The following is a 21,562-nucleotide window of genomic DNA, read 5'->3' as shown; positions in this document are numbered from 1 at the left end:
TGGGATGTGATTCATCTCATCAAACTCTTCATATCTGTAATGTATTTCTGTGCGTCTGAGCTTAGATTGTCATTACACGGTGGAGAGAAATGGACATTTCCAGGGCACAATTAATTTCCTCCCAAGGTAGGATTTACCAATATAAGATTAAGTCTTTCCCAGTGGTTAGAAAGAAAGTCTAGATCTAAGGCTCAAATCTTGACATTTTCAGTTAGGATAAATGAAGCCTATCACAGTCTCCTAGAAGACACAAACCAAATAATTTTCATATTGTCTTTCCCTACAATAATTCTGCAAAATATTTTCTGTGTGGAAATTTTCCCAAGCATTTCAATATATGATCTTTTCAGTGTGATTGATATTAGTAGTAAACTACATGAACATGCTCAGAATTGCTTAATGCGAATCATCTCCTATACTGTTTTCACAAAACCATTTTGTCTATTCATTGCCGGAGAAGCTATGCATTAAGCTTGAGAAGCGCAGGGTTTAACTCACTATTGTCAAGCAATACCTCTCCAAAATGTTAGAAATAGGTGAAATCAGTCTCACTGATCACTGCTTTTCAAAGCATTCACTATAGTGGGGGTTTTATTCTGAAGAGAGGGTGTTTGTGTGTGCGCGTGCACATGCTTGGAAGAGGGAGGTATTTGGCTATACATTAATGAAACCATTAACCCCTCTTGGCAGATTCTTATCAGTCAAATGCTCTCTGAGTTCATCGGAAATGACCAACTGGCCCATACTGAGGTCTTGCAAGTCCATGTGTATTAATAACATAGGTTTCTGGAAATTACTGCAAATTTAGACACTAGTCCAATGGGAAATGAAGTTAGATCACCCCTGTATTTGAATCACCCTAGATGCCAGTGTTAGTTCTCATGAGCTGAATATGCATACTGAGAAAAATTTAGCCTCTAAGGGTAAAAAAAAAGGAGGTATAGCACTGTCTCTGCATAAATCCATCCTTATCATTGTGGTTTGCTATAATAACCTCTCTTTCCAGGACTATGAAATTTAAAAAGTTCCAAGAAGTACAAAAATTTCATGAAACAAAGTGATGTAGGCTCATTTCTAACAAGGAGTCACCATAGGCGTCATGGTACTGCAATGGCTTCAGCTTGAAACTAAAAGTATATCCTGCAAACAACAGACATAAATGCAATAGAAACCTCTGCACATCACATATGAAGCTGAAACTGCAACCCAATTTCTCAATTCCATAAACATACACTTCCATCACAAGGTAAAGAAAATCTTCCTTTGTTTCTAGTTTAAACTTTTTGTTGGCTTAAGGTAGAAAACCTCATCTGTTGTACAGATTTTCTGCTGTCACATATCAAAGTTCTTGCGTGCTATCAGCTTGACCTACAGTAAAATTTTAACTCCAGAGCAGTGACTGTGGCAACCTTGACTATACTTTTTTTTCCTGTTATACCTTTATCAGTTGGAAATTGCATGCCTTTTTGTTTGTTTTTTGAGATCTGCCACCAGAAAAAAAAAAATCTCATTCTTTAAAAAAGAAAATATACATCACTGCTGTATCTGTTGGGCTTTATCTTGAGAAACTCTGGCAAAAAAAAAAAATCTGTGCTGAATTAATATCTATGAGGTAGGCAGCACAGCAAAAGAGAAGTCTAATTGTTACAGAAAAGAATAAGAAGCTTAAATCTGGCAGACTTTGGTCATAAAATTTGCACAATGAAAATATGTATCAGAGGGCAAAGGATTAAGATCAGAACATACTGGAAATAGTTCAGCATTGACCTCGTGGCACCCTCCATTATTTCTTCACACTGTTGTGCCTCAGAATATTGTAGGAAAAAGTGACTGAGGTTGAACAGACAGCTACCAAGGGCTGTCAAGGTATTACAATGAGACTTGACAATTCATTAAGTATTCTCACTTTCTATCTATCATGTAAATCCACAGCAGATCCACATTGTTAAATACTGCTGAAGATGTAGCCTTATAAACATTAAAGATTTATTGTCAAGGTTCTTAAAATGCCACAAGTCTTTGATAGCACCAATATGTTGGGTTTTTTCTTGAATAGAGTGTAAATAGGATAACCCTTTCTTACTTGTTAAAATAATAATAAAAAAAGAATGAAGTAATGGGGCTGTTTGAATATGCAGTTTTCATATTCTTCTCTGAATTACTTGCTGTTGATATGCTGATATGTTGATATGTTGATGAGCATACCATGTTACACCCCAAAAAGGTAATGGCATTTGCATGGAGGTGGAAAACACACCAAGACTTCTCCTCCAGGACTGCTGCCCCCATTCCTATGTGCACCATGGTAGGCTGGTGTTGAGCCCACATTAACAAGTTTAGTGAATTGTGAGCTAACAACTAGTAGCTCCAGCACCGTGGGTGTCTCTGTTCTGGGTGCATCCCAGCATGATCTTCTTCTGAGAGCTTAGACCTAGGAGGGCTGAAGGTTTCAGGGTATGAGACATGTGAAAGCCTCGAGACATGTGAAAGCCTCCAGACATAAGCTGGATGAAAGTGTTTGCATAACACTATCTGAGCAGTGGCACAGTCCAGCTATGGACCACTGAGCTGGCTGTACCCAATAAATGCCACTCTGTTAATTGCTTAAGTCTACTGAGAGGACTGTGAGATAGCACTAAGCTATGGATGTGGAAATGCTTTATTGAAGAATATGATCTACACCTGGAACTGTCCCAAGACTTGTTAACATTCAACATGCTGGAGTTTTATCATAAAGGCTGTGTGTATAATTAACATGACAAGTGGCTGCAATCACCTCCTATAATGAGAAGAGATGTTCCCCTGGCATTGCTAAAAAGAGTTATGATGCAGCAAACATCTTTGGCTGCTGCACCTGCCAAGTGCTCTGAGTCAGCAAAGGTGGCAGAGCTGCAGAGAGGTGGCTTGTAACTTATCATGGAAGTTTTGAACCACCCTGCCTTTCTGTGAAGGTTACCTAGAAGTAGCATGCGCCACAAGGAATGGTGACCTTCAGTCCTGCTCCAGGAATCCCAGCTCCTGGCAGGCTCCTGATACATGTCTGCTGGGTATGAAATTGGTCATAGTGGATTGGAGGTGAGTTCTTAAAAGAGACCATGTATACATGATGGTCATCTTCTATTTACAGTCTATCCATCTTTCCTCCTCTTCATCTGAATCCTTGATATTTATATATGTGTACTACAGAGCTGGAGTTTCTCCCTCCATTTATGTCTTGCATATACTTAAGTCTGATTTTGAAACTTGAAAGTTTGGCTCCTGTCTTTGTGAAAATAAGACATGTTTCTTATATTATCCCTTGCGAAGGCTGATTGATATCAGAAGGGTCATATTTATTACTTCGTTGCTATTTTCCATAAATCTTACAGGTGATATTAATGTAACAATGTTAAACAGGCAGTGAATTGACTTTGACTTGAAAAATAATAATTCTGAAGTCATAACCAAAAATAGCTATGTTTTTAGAGTAAGTTCATAACAACCATGTTTTTCTTTTATCATGATGCATAATCCCATTATATTAAACAAATAAAAAAAAAAATCGTAAAAATAGAAGGTACAAGACATAACTATTGACTCGATTTGGCCTGAAGGAATAGAACTCTGTTTCAGCCAAACAAGATAGCATCAAATTTTTATTCCTTGCATTTTGTTACTTATGACTCATCTCTGGCCAATCCAATTATCATTCTAAATACTGCAACTGTTTTCAAAACTTATTTCACATCATTTTAGACAACTTCCCCTGTACTATTTACCAAAATCATACAAGTAGTAAATTAAAGCAAGATGCACTACCAATGAATTAAGAAAGTTAGGATTGAGAATTAGTATACCCAGAAAAAAAATAAAAATGGAGAAGCTAAAATAAAGGCAAAGGTCCTGGAGTCTGAGTTAAAAAACAGGAGACAGTAACAGCCACGTGGAAACTCAGAATGTACTCTTTTCCTGCACAGAAGACTATACAGAGCCTATTTCTCTTTAGGAAGAAGGAAATGAAAATATAAAAGACTGGAAATGAATTAAGTAACATGTCATAAGATGTAAAGTTTTGCACTCTTTTGAAAAATCTATTATTTTGGTTTGGTTTGAGGTACTTTAGTTAGTAGCTCTAAAGCTACCGCTGTAAAGCTGTCTTTGCAATTTTTGAAGTCTTTCACTCGGTAAGCAACAGTGGAGGTGACGGTACATGGAAGCAAGAGCTTTGGCAGCGAGGTTGCTGAGGTCCTTTCCATCTCATTAAATGTCCTAATCTTTCACTTCATGCAGATTGTTAAACCTGATGCCACCCATTTTCAGCTCTTTGAGTAGGAGGGGAAAGATGCATGGGCTGTTATTAACCAACATCCATTACCTCAACATCTACTCTGCTTTCTGCTTCTTAAAGCTGTTTTCTAAAGAAACACAATAGTAAGTTCTTCAAAGATGAATATACTAACCATATGGTTATAATTTAGCCTGCTTCTGTGTTATCTACTTGGGCTTTCTTTGTTTTTTCAGCTCCTAATCTTTGTTATCCAGCATAATTCAGAGTTGAATGTATAAAATATTTCCATCTTCCTTGGCTGTATGAAGATTTAGTGGGTTTTATTTCTGTTTTTGCCCCAAGACACGAAACTTCTGTTTCCCACAGCAGAAGCCCAGAGCACTTAGCCGCGATGAATATATGAAAAAAGGTATGAATTGGGTGGTTGCACTGGAAACAGGTGTGACAGCGTGCTCCTCTCCACACCTGACCTTTATTTCTGTAACCTTGCTCAAGGGATTGAGCAGTGGTGATTGTAGTGGATGTGTCTGGTCTTGATGGTTTTCATTAGGCTCAAAGTGGATTTGGAGACAGATAATGACACAATAGCCAAGGGCTAATTTGAGCAATGTGCCCACCTAGCCACAGTGCTGGTCAATGTCTAACTCAAGCCAAATCTGGAAGAAGCTAACATCATCAGTTGTATGCAAATATGACTCTGAGTCAATCATCTTATCCCCATAAATAGTGAGCAGCCCAAGAGCCCTTTGAGCTCTCCTGCACGGCAGCAGGCTGCACATTGTGATCTCCCCTTGGGACGCCTCTCAAGGTTACACCCAGAGATTGAGAGAATCCTTATTGCATCAGGTACTTGGTAAGTGAATTGGGAATAAAACACACTGAAAATTTGAAAATTGTAGCGAAGAGATATAAAGGCTTGATTGTGCACATATAATCCTTTAGACATAAACTGTTGAGCAAGGCTGGGACTAGGACTGGATCCAGCTGCACCTAGACTCCTCTGAGTAGGAGTTTAGAAAGCAAGGGGGTCTAGAAAGCAAGGGGGTCCTCTCTGAACCTCATGAATCAACTGGGGGAACTCCCTGACATTTTTGTCTGACCCTGTCCTCTATGCAGTAAATAAGCGTACCTTGCCATTGAATCTTGTTAAAAAACTGCCACGTTTATCATTGAACTTTTTAATTAACAAAATACATTGCTGCTTCTCTCTTGCGAGTGAAGTGCATCTATAGCACTTCATCCCTGACAACAGGGTTCTGGTTCATTGATGAGTATCCTCCAAAGATAGCAACGAGCGTAAGTACTCAGAAGGAGCTGCATCCTTGTGCAACTAAAAGAATACAGAGCCTCTGGTAATAATATAATTCAAACTCTTGTTTAGTTCTAGAAGCTTATAGAAACCTAAGCAAATTGTGAATAGAAAGTTTTTATTTGGATGCAATTTTGAAGTCTTTTGAAGAGTGCTGCAGAGGTGCTTGAGCCAGCTCCAGACTGTCCCAGAATACAGACAGGATTACATCTACCTAGACTTGCAGTTTCATCTTGTTTTATCCAGCAGAATTTTTTTCCATAAAATAAGCTCTATAGGGTGTGGATTTACAGCTCTTTAGCTCCCTTTGCACTTGTTCTAGTCCTTAGGCAAACTCAAACCAAGTTTGTTCTGGTCCTGTAAAGCCTGGTAACCTACCCCAAATTATGACACACTTTCTTTGATTAAAAGCTATGCATGAGAACAGATATTGCAAGGTAGCTAACAGGTGAAAAATTCATACCTATTTGCTTTATAGTAACTTGTTTCTGTGGCTCGACCCCGTCTCATGATACTTATTTGAAATAGTATCTTGTGTAGGTACTGACTGAGGATTGGAAGCACTGCATGACTTTTGTAATCTTGCTATGAAATGGGAAACATTTTAGATGCATTGTAGACAGGAGAAAAATCCTCAGAGGGTCCCACTCTGACACACTGGGAGTTTTATAATTATTAACTAACTGGATGAGTTCATAAATGTAACAAATAAGTGTGCCAAATGTGACAATGGTTCCAATTTCCCCTGGGTATATTACCTGATTAACATCGATTTACTATCCAGGTCCCTGTTGGATTAAATAAAGTTCTCTCGAACACATCATGTTTCAAGCAACTGTATTAACCTCCACACTCCCCTGCCCCCCCTCCAAAAAAAAAAAAAAAAAAAAAAAAAGCATGAGTCATGTCTTTTTTTCATTACCCTGAAAAGTTACAATCCAGGATTTTCATAAAACCAAATGACGTTCTGAGAGAAGAGATGTACCATAAAATAACAGAAATCTTTTCCAGGGAGTTGTTTTGATAGCTATGAATGCTACCCCACACCGACTTTATGCTTCACTTGGCACCAGAAAGACAATTAAATATATTGTTTACCCAACTTGTACAAGACAGTATTTCTGCAGAAAGAGCTGGAAAGGGAGAAATAGCATTTCAGCAACATGAAAATGGCAGAGTGCAATGCAATTATTTATGTAAGTAGATGGCCTTTTGTCCTGGTTTCAGCTGGGAGGGTTGATTTTCTTCACAGTAGCTAGTGTGGAGATATGTTTTGGATTTGTGCTGGAGACAGCATTGATAATATAGAGATGTTTTTGTTCTATGGACCTATTGTTGAGCAGTGTTTACATGGGGCCAAGGCCTTTTCTGCTTCTTGCACTGCCCTGCCAGCGGGATGGCTGGGGGTGCACAAGAAGTTGGGAGGAGACACAGACAGGACAGGTGACCCAAACTGACAAAAGGGATATTCCATACCATATGACGTCATGCTCAGTTTATAAGGAGCTTGGGGGAAGAGAGGGGGGGGGCGGTGGCGTTTGGAGCGGTGGCGTTTTTCTTCCCAAGTAACCGTTATGCATAACAGAGCCCTGCTTTCCTGGAGATGGCTGAACACCTGCCTGCCCATGGGAAGTGGTGAATGAATTCCTTGCTTTGCTTTGCTTGCGCGCGCGGCTTTTGCTTTACCTATTAAACTGTCTTTATCTCAACCCAGGAGTTTTCTCACTTTAACTTTTCCAATTCTCTCCCCCATCCTGATGGGGGGGAGTGAACGAGTGGCTGTGTGGTGCTCAGCTGCCGGCTGGGGTAAAACCATGACACCTTTTAAATGACACAAATCTATATGGCAGGAGCATTTCATAGTTGAAAGAAACCAAGAGCAGAGTAAAGATCTTGTTTTTAAAAATATTATTTTTCCTACAGTTCAATTGCTGTAGAAGCTGGAAACTTCTTGGGAAGGATCATAAAGGTTAATAAATACATTTTCAGTGATAACAACTTTAAGTGCTTTCATTTGGCAATGACCATAGATAATTAAATCCCTCTGAGAATGAAGTCTAAACAAGATCAAACAGGAATATTAAATTGGGAAGATGCGTGACACAGTCCTCAGCTCCTGATGCTCCTCCTTGCCTGTCACTTTTTGGAGGACTAGGACTGGAAAGTGGGTGGTTGTTAGAAGAAAATGTCTCCTCCGCATTTGCACCAATATCCTCCTGATCAAAGTCTGTTATCAAAATAAATCAAATGTACTCTTACAGTTATCTCATCTCTTCTGAAAAACTTTGGTTTTCTTTTGAAAGCACTTGGTTTTGAATTCCTTTATTTCTTCAAAATACTCTTTTTAAGACATACAATGGTTGTATTGTGAGCTCTAAGAACCTCTCTAAAGAACTGATCACCAATGACTGACAAACAAATAAACAAACAAATTGTTCTGCTAATTAATGTCTTAAAAGATTGAAGTTTAGTCTTCCTCACCATCTGATTGCTGACAGGTTACTATACCATATGTTCCTGCCTCTGAAATTAGAAAGATACCTCCACTTCCAGTCATAGAATCATAGAGTAGTTTGGGTGGGAAGGAACCTTGAAGATCATCCAGTTCCACCCCCCTGCCATGGGCAGGGACACCCTCCACTAGCCCAGGTTGCCCAAAGCACCATCCAACCTGGCCTTGAACCCTGCCAGGGAGCCAGGGGCAGCCACAGCTTCTCTGGGCAACCTGGGCCAGGGCCTCAGCACCCTCACAGGGAAGGATTTCTGCCTCCCATCTCATCTCCATCTCCCCTCCTGCAGCTTCAGGCCATTCCCCTTGGCCTGTCACTCCCTGCCCTTGTCACCAGCCCCTCTCCAGCTTTCCTGGAGCCCCTGTAGGGACTGGAAGGGGCTCTAAGGTCTCCCCGGAGCCTTCTCTTCTCCAGGCTGAACAAGCCCAACTCTCTCAGCCTGTCTCCATAGCAGAGGTGCTCCAGCCCTCCGATCATCTCCATGTCCTCCTCTGGACTCTCTACAACAGCTCCATGTCCTTCTTGTCCTGTGGACCCCAGAGCTGGACAGAGAACTGCATGGCGGTCTCACCAGAGTGGAGTAGAGGGGCAGAATCCCCTCCCTCGACCTGCTGGTCACACTGCTGGGAATCCAGCCCAGGACACGGGTGGCTTTCTGGGCTGCAAATGCACATTGTTGGGTCATGTTGAGCTTCTCATCAACCAACACCCCCAAGTCCTTTTCCTCAGGGCTGCTCTCATTATATTGATGGGTGGTTATTTAAACCAAATTATTCCCAAAGTCTTTATGATATAGTAGGTAGCAGAGAGGCTATGGTCTATTGACTATTTTGGTTTTTTTTTTTGTTTGTTTGGGGTTTTGTTTTTGTTTTGGGGTTTTTTTTTGTGTTTTTGTTGTTTTTTTTTTAAAATAAGGAAAGATTAAACTCTGTAAGTCAGAGAAGAATTAGTTATATCCTTCCCTCTATGGTGCTCTACATTATCTGAATATAATACTTTACTGTTAACTGTTTTAGTATATAATGCATTTTTATTCCTGCAACATGCTAATCTACATTTAATGATCTGAGGTTTTTTGTTTTTTTTTTTTTCTTCCTTTTTTGTAGAAACATCGATATTTTGAAAGGAATTTGTGACCAAAGTCTTCAATTTGGGTGACTCATGTTAGCTACCAATACATCTCTACTTTATGGTGGCTTTAATAACCAATAATCTTTGTTTAGCATTCAAATTTAACTCATATATTTGTTAGGCTAATGGCCTTTTTGTACTACACTAAGTTAAAAATCAAATTTCCATTATGCTTAACAGAGGCTTAGCTGAAGTTTATATAACCTTTAGATTGCCACTGTGTTTTAAAAATCTGTTTAAGGGAGGTTTTTTGATTATCTTTTTATTACAATGTACTTTGTGGGTTTTTTGGTGCTTTTTTTCTCTACATTTTAAAGCTGTGGATATGGATAAAACCAGAATATTAGTTTTCTATATCTTGCTTTAGAATAAACCGAGGGCAGTTGGTTAATTCTCTAAAACTGTGTGTTGCAAACAAATACAGTGCAAAATGTTATGTTCATTTTTTCTTAATTACTGCAGAACATCAGCAGGCTAAACCCCTACTTTTATATTAACTATTGATGTTTATAGTAACAAGTAGTAGAGCACTTGAATTGTATTTATTCTTTTGGGCTTCAGTGATGATTAGGTAACTGTAATCAGTTGGATGGAGTGATATATTTCTACCCTTTGGCTGTCAGACTGTAATGCCAGCAGATAGATAATTTATTAGGAGAAGGTCGATAGGCAGTTGGCTGTCTTGACCAGCACACCTAGAAAAGAACTCAGCGCACTTGAAACAATTGAGTTGCAGAAATGGCCATCTAGCACAGTCCTTTCTATGCAGTTAAGATATTTAGGAGTGGTTTTTTGCATGCATTTTAAAATAATCTATAACAAGGCATGAGTGGGACTGGGCACATAGGACCACCACCCAGCTGTATGTAAGACCTGAGCAAAGATCCCCAGGCAAAGACACCCTATGCAAAGATCCCAATAAAATACAAGTGGGTTTTCAACACACACAGAATGTGAGTGCCTGTGCCAAAACTGAATAATAGTACTGTTAACCTAATATTAATATATTCAGTTAATCTGCTTTTAGTAAGGCAGAGTAAAGCTGGAAAACAAAACAAAACAACACAGGTTTCTTAAGTAGTGGTCTAAAATGCACTTATTTTTCCCACTTTCGCATTACTGCTTAGAAACTCAATATAAATTTCATCCCAGGCAGTGCAAGGGAACAAGGCATAAGGTAATCCTTCTTCTTAGGAGTCTTCAAAAATATTAGCACACTACAGATAGGCAGTTTTAAAGCAGGGAAATGGTTTTCTGTGTAAAAAGAAGCGCTTATGATAATCAAAGCATCTGAAATTAAGCTAGGCTTAGGTCAAATTAAATCTCATGCTGCTCACTCCTTAGTATAAAATGACCCCCACATGGCCTAAACTCATTGTCTATCTACTGCAAAGCTTTTATGCTGCAAGAAACTTTTTTTTTCCTCCTTTTTTTTCTTTTTTTTTTTTTTTTTTCCCCTAATATGATCCTTCTATTAGCAGTAATGTCAGACTAGCCCAGCCTATGACATAAGTTTGACAGCATGGTCTGAACCAGACCAAAACCTACTCATGTAGCACCTAAAAATATCCGCTGATATCATCTAGCTATTGGGGTGATGTAACTTAAGAACTGAAGTGGCTGTCCAGATAGAGGTAGTGGGGTTTGGAAGTGATTGGGATTTTTACCAGAGTATTATTTATCTCCCCAGGATATTCTAATTCATCATAAGTCAAATCTGATATTATTACATGGGGCTCAGGTGAGAAGAAATCTAGTTGTGAAAGCATGCAAAATTCTCCATTAGCAGGTTTGTCTGAGCAAGAAGTGAGTCATCATCTTGCAAGTACTTTATGCTTTCCCTTCACTGTAGGATTTTAATTGGCAAAATACTTCAGTGCTTAATGACTGCAAATACTAGGTGTTATTTCTGTTTTCCCCACCCCCTGAGCTAAACGTATCATCACAGTCTTAATTACTTCCCATCCAAGTAATATTTGCTATTTATCACTCCGATTTAAAACTTTTCTACTTGAATCTACCTGCTAATTTTTGCTGTCAAATAAATCACCATGGAGCAGGAAAATGCCAACCTGTGGCAACGAAAGGGAGATATTAGTGTTTTGACTGCTGTATTAAAAAGTCACTGGATAAAATGTAAAACAGATGCTGAGACCAACATCTAAACGTCCCCTGAGGGTTGGGTGTCTCAGTGATTGCAATGCAGAGATATGTCTACATTTCAGGTCTCTGACTCAGTAAATCTCTTTTTTTTTTTTTTTTTTTTTTTTTCTTTATTTTGCAGACCCAGGGCATTGAATCACTCTCCAGAGTCCAACCTGCCGATTACAGATTTTTCAGGGACAGAAAGAACTGAACCTAGGCTTCCCATTTCCTAGGAAAATACTGTACATTCTCACATTTTGCCTAAAAAGTGAGCTCAACCTTTGTCCTAAATGAAAATAATGACCAGCACTGCATTTTTAATAATTTTGTTGTGGAGTAGCTGTACCTTTGGATAATGCCTGATCACTCTAGATGCCAGGTAGAGGTTGACTCAATTGGGGACTGTAGTATGCCTTTTAGCACCCCCCGAGGCACCTGTGTCTGGATTCTGCCTAGTCTGGATGGGAAAAAGGATACAGTACCACGTCAAGGTTGCACTGAAATTTTCTTGGTATGATTTTACCAGACAGCAGTATGGCAAAACTCACCTTTTCTCACTGCAGAAGATACGCTGAATGCAGATGTGGTTGTGCTGTCCAGCAATTGCTTTTGCCGGCTTATGTAGTGCCACTGGCAGGATAGAGTAACAACCACGATGGGAAACCTTCTTCTACTGGCTTGTTTTTATTAGCGGCCTCTGCAGCCCCTTGTCCCCGCCTTAGCCCTGTCACTGTGGCAATTGGGACTTGCCTAGCTTGAGCAGGTCATTGGGCCGGAGCAATTCTGCACATGCGTGGGTGTAGAAAATGTAGGGGTAAAAGAAAGGGAGCTCTGGATTTAGGCAGTGTTAGGTTTAGACAGCATTGCTTTCATATTTACTCCTGATTTTTTGGAAGTATGGTAAGTCATCGGAGAAGCAGATCCCAATGTGCCACTTTTTAATAATTATTCAATATTTGTTTAGCAGCAATCCCAAGAAAGCCCCGTCTTAAGACAGGAATCTCACTGCACCTGATGCTGTTCAAAACCAGAACAAGGAGACTCTACCACCAGCAACACTATAACTGTAATAAAACCATCTTCTGCCTTAAGAAAAAAAAAATAAAATAAAAAAACCAAACCAACAAACAAACCAAAAAACCTTGACAATGCCAGTCAGGAGTGGAGAACTACTTTACTTTGACAAATTTACTTCCAAGGTAATTTCATATTGCAGATTCTTCCAAAGTATTAAATAAGCGTAGTACTCTCATTTTTTAATAATATCTGATTGCTTCTCATTCAAGCTGTGATATAATAGAGAAATTAATTAAACCAAATGTCACTGTAGCCATATCTATAATGAATCTCAGTGCCCTAAAACACTCCAAGAATTGACACAGGAGCACAAGAAATTGTATTAAAAGGCTATGGCATTTAGTTAGTACCTGATAAAGGGTAATGTAAGTCACACCAACAGTTTTAGGTACTTGAAATAACCATTTATTTATACATAGCTGTACTGTCTGGGGGCCCTGGCTGGGACTGTGGCCTGCTGTATCATGTGCTGTGTAGACTCATGGTAGGATGACCACTTTCCCTCAGAGTTCCCAATATGAATAAGCCAGACCGCAGGGTAAGTGCTGGGGTACAAACTTCCTGCCTTTACAAACTGCTGCTAAAATCCTCAGCTGGCCACCAGCACCTAACTACAAGGGAAAGAGGGATGCTGGGTGCTGCTCAGAAATGGGAGGTGATGGCTCCAAGACACAGCATGACACACAGCAGGTGTCTGACAAAACCACAGCATGAAGCTGTGGTGAGGAGCCCAAGTGTCCTCTGCCCATGTATGATCAGAGACAGGTCTTTTTGGACATCTGTTTTTTCAGCATCTCTAGCTGGTAGCTACTTTATACTCTCATGATGGAAGGGGGAAAAATATTTTGGTCACATTCAATATCTTTGCAATGAGCATATCAGAAATGTTAACAAAATCCAGAATGTGTAGGTTGAGCACATGGTTCGTTTGGCTAATCTGGCAAATTTATTGGAGGTTCCTTGCTTTCTCTGTCCTTTCTTGTCTAATTATTAATACACTCCTTTGTATTTATCACTTCTGCAAGGCAGCCTCTATAGAGCAGGCTCTCCTCCTGTGTCTGTCAAGGTTGTTTGTTATGATGCACCTCAATAGGTAGGTTATGTAACTTCTTGTACTATTCGGCAATCAGTGATGTCAATATACCTTAGGAAGCTTTGATCTCTTCTTGCAGCTGAGCAAATGAAATGGAGCAAGCTTAGCACACTGTTTCACACACTGGTCCATACCCACATGTTTACAGCTCTACAGAATTCAGCTAAACTCCATCTGCCTATTTTAAAAGCAGATGTACAAAAATACCGAAGCACCAGACACAAATTATCATAACTGTTATCCATATGGCAATTGTAAAAACAGAACTGTGAAAAGTTCAAGGCAAAAAACTCATTAAAAAAATCACTAAAAATTTTAGAATTTTCTTGCAAAAGTTCTTACAAAATGTAGCTAGTCTTATTGACACAAACCATCATGAAAATTTAGTTCCCAGCTCAGCATAAGACAGAAAAGTCCTTTAACGTTATAAACCATCCTTGTCAAAATAACCTTCAAATATATTTCTCATTGGCTAATACCGAAGAACATACACTACATAGAATTAGCAGAAATTCTTCTCTTTACCAGCCTAAGCATTCCAGTTTAGTTTATATCCAATTGGTCTTCTACCAAAATTGTCCTTGAATTATCAGTATGTACACAGCCTTTCAGAGTCAGGACACTGTAGCTGCACTCATGGCTGTGAAAGTAAGTTAGTTTGAGTCAACGTGAGAAGAGGGGAAGTAAGAGAATGAGTTGGAATGGAAATGTCAAGTGAAAAAAGTGGATCATATTTTCCTTTCAAATTACTCAACTTGGAGAGTGACAGGAAAAGTTTCACATTTAAAAGACCTTTTGTTTTCTGGAAGTTTTCAGCATCTAACAGTCATGGGCAATATTGGAAACTCTCTTGCTTCCTTTAGCTATGCTGTAATTTTCATGAGAGGCAGACAGCTTAACAATAATACTTACCATGTCATGCAGTTCTTCAAAGTCTTGCACAAATACTAAGGAACTCTCTGGAAGATTAGGAAGAAAATCATAGTTAAACACAGCTGCATCTTAGTTAATATTTTTAAATATATGTATTTACAAGAGACATGCAATTAAACCTGGGAGGAGAGAATTCTGCTCTCGCTGCCGAGTACAGTTGTCATTCAAACCATTTTTAGACCTTGGTCTGAGGCTGTGTCTGTGTATAATACTTTAGATTGACAGCCAAGTTCCATCTCTGTGTATGCAACAACCTATTTTTGTATAATAATGTGGGTTTTGATTGGCAACTCAACAATGACAGAATTCACCCATCCATGTACCCTTTTTATACCCTGGTTGTCTGCTGCTATACCACTCTATTGTTGTACACACTCAAGCTGTCAATAAAAATGGGTCTAGCACTCAACTGTACACAGCCAGCACAGTCCAAAGGATCCGAACATCAAAATAAGAATATTCTAAACCAATAATAAATAGTAAAATAACATAAAAATGCAATATATCCTCCATGACTGGCTGCATCCTGAGCAGTGTTACCAGTGTTTCCAAGTCCTTCACAAATCATATTTTTCTTTTACCCCGGCATTGGTTATAGTTTCAAGGATTGCACAAAAGAAGCCCAGAGAGAGGTGGGAGTGAGTGAGTTTGAAATGTTCAGTAATGGCCCAGTTCAATGTTCACACCACCTTTGTATGCTGGATGCAAAGCGTTGGAAGACTATAATAAACCCATACAGCTCTGAGTTCCACACCATGATCCTCACTGCTCAGTTTCCTCACTGCAAAATGTTGCTTTGGTTTACATGGAAGGCTCTTCTCTGGTTTTGTAAAGTTTAGAGCAGTCAAGCTTGTGGTGTAGTTTTGTTCTACTATGGACAGAACATCTTCTTTCTTGATTTGATAGATCTTGGCTCCTATTGTGGTAATAGAGGTGTTTGCATGCTGAGCCATTTCATGCATTTTGAAAAGCACTTTGTCAAATATTAGGCTTCACATCTTTGCTAGGTAGTAATACTGCAATTCATTTACTCATGGCTTTTAATGGTAGGTGAGTAGACCTCTCCTGTCTTGAAAGTTTGTTGTCTGGTACAAATTATTCTTATAACTTTCCTTTAGTTTAAATAGAGAGAAAGAGAGAGCCAGAATTGGAAACTGATTCATGCCATCCATCTTAACCAGTTCCCGAGGAGGGGAAATTGCCTGTGTGCCTCTGGATGTTGGTCATTAGTGTCCTGCGTATGCACTCTGCGTTTCTTGTGATTTATCTTCTTGAGTATCATGAGCAGCTGATGACAAGATGAGATTTTTAAACCAAGAATTTCTGGATTGCAACCCTACTTTAAAACTTTGTTGTATATGATTGTAAGAGCAATTAAATGTAGATAAATATGTCTATTGTGACTTCTGGAGGCAGATGCATCTTGCCTGATTCAGACCCCCATCGTAATGTTTCCCCTCTCAGATAAACACTTCCCTGATGGCTGCCAATAAAAGAACATTTCAGAGATTTATTAGGCATGATCTCCTAACCTCTTCCGTTCTCTTTCAACCTTAAAAACAGTTTGATTTTTCTGCTCAGTATCTATCTTTATGACAAAACATTAAGGCAACTTTTGTCTGAAAAGACACAGAAAAACTAGTCCAACTTAATGTTGCTTGAAAACTTCAATTATTCATTTATCCAAGACCAATCTTCACATCATTCAGAGTCAATCCTGGCATCCCCAGTCCAAGCTTTATGTCAGTCAATATATACAGACCCTCTGAGTTGCTGAGGGGACAAAAGAAATGAAAAGAGGATGAAAAGTTTACCTTGTCAGTATGCTCCTGTGGGGAAAGGATGATTTCTCACACAATAATTTGGGTGAGAGCACCATTATCAACATACTTGGGGTAAGGGAAGAGCGAAATGCAAAAAGTACAAACAACAGAAGGAAAGATTGGTACTAGTAGCAGATTACCAAAGACCGTGAGTGAGTGACGTAGATGAGTTGTCTTGCTACAACTTGGAAGTGCAGGAAGTGCAGAGTGGATAATGCTAAGGAGAGAGGCCTTAGCAAGCTATCGCTGGTCGTTGGTCACACTTCGCTGTCAAGATAGCCCCTAACAGTCTGACTTCTCATTCCCTGGTGAATGTGTGAATTGGTGGTGAAAAGAGGCTGACAGACTGTCAACAGAATAGCAGCAAATAATGGGATGGCTAACTGCTAAGTGCCTGGTGTTTCTAGCTGGGAGGGACTTAATGAAACCAAAAGAAGAAATCCATATACATTAAGTCCTGGAACTACATTTTCACATGCAGGTATGTAAAATGAAGAAACAAAGCCCATATTTGAATTTCTAAATTAGCTGTTTAGCTTTTCATTGGTGCAGAAAACTTGGACTTCTAAGCTGAAAATTCTCAGCTTTGCATCTTCTCAGAGAATGTAGATTGAAATGGTTTTGGTTTGTGTTAGGGTTTTACTGCCTTGTGGGAAAGATAATTCTGTGGCCAAAGAGGATATGTTATTTTACATATAATGCACTGTTCATAAATGTCAGAGAGAATATTTCTATCCTATCACATGTCTGTTAAATCACATGGCACCTTACAAAGTTGATGGTGGAAGACATCCACTATCTTTTCTAGAAAGTCTGCAGCTTGTAAGAGCATTCCTTTTTTTTTCTTCAATTCATTGCTTGATTTCTTCTTCTACAGTAAATATTGACTTTTGTTTTTGAGGAAGGCTGCAAAGTTGTGCTCCAAAATATGGAAAAAAAACACTTTGATACCTTTAGTGAGCACTAACCACAGCTGTAAAAAAATAAATAAATAAAAATTATATAGTTGAATAAAGTGTTTGTATATTTATCTTCAAAATTTCAATCAGTTCAAGCAAGAGGTTTTCTTTTATCCTTTTTAATTAATATCTTGAGTATAAATTACTGATTTATATCTTGGTAATAAAATTTTAAGCTGACGAAAGCTAATGCAGGCAAAATAATTAAATTTGAGAAGTGTCAAAGAACTCAAAATTGCACTGGGATGTAGTTACATTTGTTAATATACCCTCAAGACATTCAGAATTTAGAGTGAGAAATGTTTTTGTTAAATACTACAAGAGTTTAAGTAGAAGAAAAAGCATTTCAGCAAATAGATCTGAGACAGTTCTGTGACTGTGTTATATTCTTATATAAAAAGCTATTCTGACTTTTCATTTCCTAGCATTGCTCAGATTAGGAAATGAAAACAAAATAATTTAATCATATCAGGTTTGATTTATGATGGACATATGGGTTTATAGCATGCATGAGGGCTTGTACTCATCTATTAAAGTGAACAAAATATTACTTAAAGTGAATGGAGAGATTAAGAATTTTCATAAAAACTAATGAAACTGACTATGTTTACATTATAAATATTGCTGAAAAATAATGTGAACTTGGTCTAGCAATTGCAGATTAAGAATTTAACATTTCTGACATTAAAAAAAGAATTAATATGTTAGCTTAAATACAAATAGCAGAAGTCAATGCTTGAATTATAAGGCCTTGTCCCTCTGTATAATCCATCCCTTGTGAAGCAGAAAAGCTTTTTCTCCAGAAAATACTGTTTGAATTGAATTGTTTACCAAAAAATCTGTAAGACTGATTGTTCTTTTCCAATGGTGTTCTGGATCCAGTCAAAATGACGAGGTTTCTGGGGACATCAGAGTAGATGACTATGAAACTTCCTTTGCCCATGCAATTTTTGACTGTTTTTATTGTTTTCCCTCTCACTATAAATCCAAACACTTCTAAAGAACAGACAATATTCACAATGAAGCCTATCTACATTGTGTTTCAAGCAGTGTGGTATTGGCTATAACTCCGGCTGGGCAGCAGCAGCAGGTCTTGCGCAAGTGTTACGAGCAGCCTTTTAAGAGACTGTAAATCCCTTTGTGGTGAAAATGAAAACTTATCAGCAAGCAAAGAGTGTGTACTCAAGTGTCTGTGAGTTTAAAGTCATTGAGAACAAAATAAGTGATACTTAGGATCCATGGAAGATTGTATTAACTGTGCATGAACGAGCTGTGTCATGCAGCCATTGCCCTGTATGACAGAAATTCACTGAAGATGTTACATAGAAGGAGTGGCATTAATTAATGACAACGCAGCATGTGCTGCAACACAGGGGCTCATTTGGACCAAGCTACAGGTTTGAAACAACCTGCTGAATTGTCTGTTGGTCTTGCCTAGAAAGCTTGCGTAATGTCTACCACTATATATTTTTAAGAACAGGCTAGGCAAATATTGACCAGGAATGGCAGAATTATACCTGATCTTATGTTGAGGGGGGGGATGCATTACACAGCCGCTTCAACCCTCTTTTCTACTTTTTCAGACTGGTCTGTGAATCCACACCAGAAGACTCTGAGTGGGCTCTGGACAGCTTGCATGCTCAAGCGCTCCGGAAACTTGTCTACATTTATCCAGCAATGAGCAAGCATGGATAGGTTTTCATATGGATTAATGATACAAGCATTTCTGATTCAAACTACTTGAAAAATCAGTTGAGACAGCTTCCCTGGAGAGTGCTGTTTAACTTTACAGGTAATAAATAATTCCAGAAAAGGGTCTATGCAAGGCTAGAGACAACTTGCAAACAGGAGCTCTGTTGAAACTCCGTGATCTTGTTCCTGGCTGGGAGATTCATTGTTTTTTACATACACATTCTGGTGAAGCTGGGAAGTAACCAGCAGGTAGATGCTAACCATGTTATTGTTCTGGTTTTCTGATTATTTATTTTACCTCCCATCTGTCCCTGTTTGTTCTTCTGCTGGAAAAAACAATGTTCCTCTGGGATATGTTGAAACCTGCTATGTTCAGATGAGGAAGGCAAAAGAGAAGAGGCAGTAGGTGGTTTGTCCCCTCAGGCTGCCACTTTGATATTTTTAATATGATTATTTTTTTCAGAAGAAAATAGGGAAGTTCTTGTGTAGATCCCCTGCCGGCCTGCCATAGAGCTTGTTTCTGTTGCAAGCAAGGAAAAGGAGAATAACTAAGAGTGAGTATGAAGGAGCTATCAGTGTTAAAGGACATGTTGGCATAAGTGCAAAAGGCTGTAGCATTTTCCATGGCTTAATTGATCTTAGATAAAGTTGGGAAGAAATTAAACAGGGCTCATAGCTCTTAAATTTCTGTGATTCTGAAACAGTCTTTCTATAAGACAATAGGGTGATCAAAAATACGTACTTTAGTAGAGATTTATGTAGGGAAAGCATTTAGAATTTATTGAACCAAGATAAAGAGGGTGAAAATAATATGGGACATTTTGTGAGCAATCAGAATGGCACAGGGATTCCATAGACTGTGCACGTCTGCCAGCTCCATGCAGATGTACAATATACTCTGAAACATCTTGAGTAGTACCAAATGCCTGTTAGACAGCTGAATCACTCTTCTCCAGTGACGACGCCTCCATCTGAGCAATTGCCTCATAGCTGTCTTTGTAGTCAACAGAGAGCTCCGAATATGTGTATTTGTCTCTTCTGGGTACAAAGAAAGATCAGGATAATTAGCTGAAATGCAGATGTTATTGTGTAGTTGAATGACATGAGCTACATTTGGACTGTAGGTCTCTCAAGCATTTTAAAAATCAATGCAAGTCTCTAGAAAATTACCCTAAAGCTGTGGCTATTAATGAAGATTGAGAGAAGATGTGGCAAGAGTCTTCCACTGAGTTAAAGGCAGCAGATGTAGAAACATGCCCTTCTTGTTCACTCTGTGTGGGAAAGGAGAAATGGTTTAAATTATAGCAAAAGTGATTTGTATTAGCTACCCAGGAAACTTCTCTTGGAATAAGGAGAGTTAAGCCCTAGAAGAGACTGTTGTGGGAAATTCCACTGCTTCCCACAAAAAGCAGGCTGGGGAACAGTGTGAAAGTGTTTCTCTCAGGATCGGCTAGATACCAGGTTGGCAGTTTTCAGGTGGTGGTTGGGATGATGTCTTGAATCTCTGCCAGCATTATTTTCTACTGTTTCCATAGTTAAAATCATATCAGACTTACAAATCATTGTTTAATGTATTGGTCCATTTTGTCTGCGGTCTTTGAAAAGATGTATAGTTTATTCCTTCAGAATCTTATGTATTTTTATGCCCCCAAACATTTAAAGTGAGGTCAAAACAGACTGAAGAGTGAAGGCAGCATATATCTCTTCTTAACTAGTTTGAATTTGTATCCAAACGTTTTCTTTCCCAGAATCCCTAACACGTTTGATTTTGATCACACACCAAAACCTTTTTTTTTTTTTATTTCCCCAGAAATTCGTACTTTGATTATTCAAGCTACTTCCAATGTAATATCTCCCATCTGTTCTCTTCCCCACTTTCTATAGTTGACTCACCTGTTGTGACCATACGTAACTGCCTTCACCATTGCCAATTATGAAAATGGCCTTCTCTTCACTCAGGTTTTCTCAAGTGTTTTTAACACCAAGATAGATTTCTACTGAGAAGGCAGATTCTTTTTTACGTTTGCAAGCAAAGTTATGGTCACAGAGGACCCTCAGGTTTTTACTCAATTCACTATGTTTTGTGAAAACTCTACACTGCATTATCTTCACTGTGTTTGGATTTTGCATCATTATGTAACTGAAACTTAGAGACTTGAGTGAAGACCATTTTATTTTCCATAGTAAAGATGAAACATGGTGGAAAAAAGTATTCAGCTAGCTTTCTTTAAAACTCTGCCCTTGCTCTTTGTGCTGATAAAAGTAACGGTGCTTCCAAAAGTGTCGGCTGCTCAAGGTTGGATCTTTCATCATGCAAAGCGCTGGGAGTACGTTCATTCAACCTTTTAACTAGACTTGCAGCCACATAGTGGTATTCTTGCAGTTCAGTTGGAGGAATGATGCAAGGGCTGGTATCCTACCCTAGACTTGGTCCTCTAAGGTAAAACATCAAGATGCAGAGTCAGAAGAGGGGCAGCAGATGTTTGATTGAGCAGGTTTGTTCAGATCTGCACCTCAAGGATGGCTCATCTTCCTCCCTGATGTGCAAAGCATCGGCCAATCCTTTCATCATATCTCTCTACATTACTCATCCGTGAGTATTTAAGAGTTAACAGTGACTCCA

This window comes from Balearica regulorum, chromosome 4 (genome assembly GCF_011004875.1).
Source record: "Balearica regulorum gibbericeps isolate bBalReg1 chromosome 4, bBalReg1.pri, whole genome shotgun sequence".
Classification (NCBI taxonomy): domain Eukaryota; kingdom Metazoa; phylum Chordata; class Aves; order Gruiformes; family Gruidae; genus Balearica; species Balearica regulorum.
This window is presented reverse-complemented; position numbering follows the sequence as displayed.